We start from the raw sequence: 4,012 nt of genomic DNA, 5'->3' as shown, positions 1-4,012 counted from the left end.
TTAATCATTACTTTAACAGGTAATACGTCTTTTGGGACTATTTTAGTTTTTTGGGCCTTCTTTGAGGGCTTATTTTAAACAATTTTAAAAATATTTTGATTTGTTTTTAATATTACTAGCTACTTAATTAAGTCCATCCTTTAAAGTTGAATCCTCATATATGCATGTGATGGTTCATTGATGGGGAGGTGTAGGTGGTTGGGCGTTAATGTTGGAGGAGCAGATCATGAAGTCATGCCTTACGCAACATTCATATTTGAGTAATGTATGCTTCTCTTACGTCATTGAATGGAACGTTTCCTTTCGCATTCATTCATTTCACATAAAACTAAAATGTGAAATGAAGACTTTTCTTAGCTCCCAACTCATTGGGGAATTATTTGGGACTGTGTGTTTATCATGTACTTATTGGTTTGTTGGAGGATGGAGAGTTTTTTTTTCAACACCAAATATTTGCAGGAATGGGATCCTATATATCCATTTCTTTTCTTAGGCCCGAAAATATTAATTTTGGGACAAAATTGTTCTCATCATTTTAAATTGAGACATTTTCCTTGCTAATATATAATGCATCCAGTCTTGATGCACTTGTATTTATAGTACTCGAGGTTGGCCCCCATTAATATCAGGCCTCTCTAATATCAATCTTCTAATATTGTTAAAAAAAAAAAAAAAAAAAAAAAAAAAAAGGAAAAATAAATGAAAAATCAATCACTAAAATGTTAGTCAATTGCAATTAGTTTAATAGGGTATTGAAATTGGCTAAAAACCCTACGTGGTAAACAACAAATACAAATAAGTCATTGTACCAAACTTTCATCTAAAATTGCAACAAAAACCGTTCGTGCAAATTAAGTCAACACCAATCATCTTGCAACACATGTTAGTAAAAAAAAAAAAAAGAAAAAACATATATATATATATATATATATATAAGAAGAAAAAAAAATACTGCCTATGTTATATATAAATATGAAGTTGATATTCAAAAACAACTTCAGGCATCAGTCACCGCAAGGGTGGATTGATAAGGCTTGAGAAAAACCGACATTTGGTGGACTTGTCCATTGATGGTTCTAATTTGGCAAAACAATTGGTGGTGGACGAGGTGGGTGTCTAATTTGGCAATCTGATCATCTCTTTGAGCTATAGAAAACAATTCAGAGTGGCACGATCGAGTACTAAAGTTGAATATTACAAGTCCCTAGCCAATATAGTAGTTGAATTGTCTTTGCTTAAAAACATTATTGCAAGAAATTGGTGTCTATTTCGAAACTTCCAATCCTTTGGCATGATAATATCGGTGCAACGTACTTGTCCATAAACCCTCTCTTTCATGCTCACACGAAACATGTTGATATTGACTTCCATTTTGTTAATTAGAGATATGATGGCTACCAAGGTTTTAGTTATTGGATTTATATCCAATAAAGACCAAGTAGGTGATATCTTCACCAAACCATTATCTTCTTCCCAGTTTGCTCAACTTTGTGACAAGCTCAAGGTTGCTTCGCTACCCTTGAGCTTGAGGGGGCATGTTAGATATATTGACAAGCCAACTCAGCAACATCATATTCAACGGAATGCTAAAGATAATAATGCCGTTATTGATAGTGTAAATCAGCTTCAACAGGATTATGATATCCTCCTACAGAAGAGCAACCAAGCATCTGAAATAACAGCATGTAAGCCAAATCCCTGAAAATGTAGATAAGTGTAATGCCACCAAAATTAAATAAGAACATTTAATAAATTTGGAGTGTTATTAGTAGTGCTTTTATATTAATTAACTCCTAAAAATCAGAGTCTTAAAGTCCAAAAGATCTATAGATTTCAAAGAAGAAATGGAATTAACACTGCCTAAGGTAGATATCTAATGATACGAAGTTCTAAGGAATAAAAATTTAATTGAGGTCAAGATATTACTGAAGCTACTTTTGAGCCATATAATACAATAAGAGATGGAGCATCAACAAGCAGTTACACCCTAAATTTAGCAGGTTAGAAACAGGGGCGTCAAGGACCTCAATATTGCTTTAGATCTTGTGGATCCATTTAAGATAAAACTGAATCAAGTACTTTGAAACAAACTAATCAAGTTGTCATGTAACCAGCTTCCCACTACCACCTCTGTAAGCCAATGAGATCCATGGAATAATTTTCTAAGAAAAATAATTCTTCAAGCATATACTTAAGCACTTTCTGTTTGGAATTTGAGCGGTAGATTTAGCACTCAACCTGATTGTAAGGACATTAGCTAGCCGATCATCCACAATGAACCCAGCCAACTTCCACGTAGGATCTTTTGTGCGAGCTCTGTTGTAAAGAGCCCTCATCCATCTATGCACGTCTGAACTAGCAAACCTTGGTGCTATTATCCAAGCTACAGGGATACCCTTGTTGTTTGAGTTGAATACAACAAGACTGTGAACGGGATGCTAGATCAATTTGCAGAGAGATAAGCATAGTTAGTTTCTCATGACACTAACGACTTAGGTTACATGAACTTTAAATAAATAATGTAACAACATAATAAAAACAGACCTTTAATTTGTTTGCTCCAAACCTTGAATCAGAAGCCAGAAGGCTGCAGTTGCCAAATCGAATCATTTGTTGCAACTGCCACTCTGTTTGAATGCCCAAAGTGAAAGGTCCGGAATCAGAGAAATCTTCATAAAAGAAAACATGATCCTGGTGGCTTTCAACCCACATGCTGATGCTGACTGCATCATCTGCATCCAGTTCAAACGTAAAACGTCGGATGCTCCTTTCCTGTCTACGAACATACCGGTGGGTTAAAAGGTCATCGCGGTTGCATGGGCCACCCTGCTTCTCTACTGATTCATTGTGTCTTTGCATTATGGTCTCCACAGAAACCCCAACATATAGAGATAAGACACGCAATCGGCGGTCCTCTGAGATTTATGGGGCAAACATAGCACGCGTTCCAGCAGCCTTCTTATCCTGTGGACCATGGCATGGCATCCCCTTCTTATCTACATGCTTATCGTCATCATATATGATGAGCGCTACTGATGGTTCAGCAATTAAGCGTTTCACAATAAAGTGGCAGGGTGGGTGCACCCTCTCTTAGTATTTGGTCGGCCAGTGTTTTTCTTCAAGACTATAGTCAAGACTAAAGGGAAAAATTTGAACTTACAGAATATATTCAAGACTGCCATCAACTTTTGGCTTGTAAGCCATCTCTGGAGGCTGTTGCCGCCTTGCCTCGACATGAAATCTCGTTGGACAGTATTTATTTGCTGATTCACCCTGTACAAAATCATCTACTCTAGCATAGGGGATTAGAACAACTCTATTAGTTTTGTCATGCCAACCTTCCACCTTTGACCACACAACGTCAGCAGAAGAAAACTCCAAGGTCGGAGGATTCTGTACAGGAAGGGACAGAATCTCATCCCATCTCGCCATCTGCAACAGAATACAAGCATACAGCATCAACTAGAATATTTATGATGAAAATTAAAAAAAAAATTAAACAATCACACATCAACCAATTAATTAGGGGAAGGCTGAATTTTTTCAAAGATGCTAACCATAAACCCAAGTTTATAGACAACTAAACAGACCATACGTATGATAACATCAAAAGAAGCACAAACACCGAGTTGAAACACATTGATACAACAAATCCTGAACCATAAGGAACCACAAGCAGATGGCAATCTTGTAAATGGCCCTCACATCAGGGTAGAGGGTGATTTCACAGGCTTAATTCCATATGAGTGTGTATCCTACGCCCTAAATAATATTTAACAAATGCACAAACCTCAAAGTTTTCATTAAAAAAAAAAAAAAAAAAAAAACTTAATGAAAATTTAAGAACAAAATAAGAATTCAAACCTCAAGCCAGGATCTAAGTATAAACCTGGTTGCAATCTTAAACAGAATGCCGCTTCTTATCACAGAAAAGACTCAAAATAAATTTTAAGCTACGGTCCTAATTTAACAATTGAAGAGCCAAAACAATCACACAATTAGGCTGCCAAGT

General features: G+C 36.2%; 1 pseudogene; it reads right to left on the bottom strand.

Annotated features, from left to right (window-relative positions):
• Positions 1-1,380: 1,380 nt before the first annotated feature.
• Positions 1,381-3,718, bottom strand: LOC132167152 (uncharacterized; annotated as a pseudogene).
• Positions 3,719-4,012: the final 294 nt, after the last annotated feature.

Source organism: Corylus avellana, chromosome ca1 (genome assembly GCF_901000735.1).
Source record: "Corylus avellana chromosome ca1, CavTom2PMs-1.0".
In the NCBI taxonomy this organism is placed as follows: Eukaryota; Viridiplantae; Streptophyta; class Magnoliopsida; order Fagales; family Betulaceae; genus Corylus; species Corylus avellana.
Note: the sequence above shows the minus strand (reverse complement) of the source record. Positions and strands in the feature narration are given on the sequence as shown.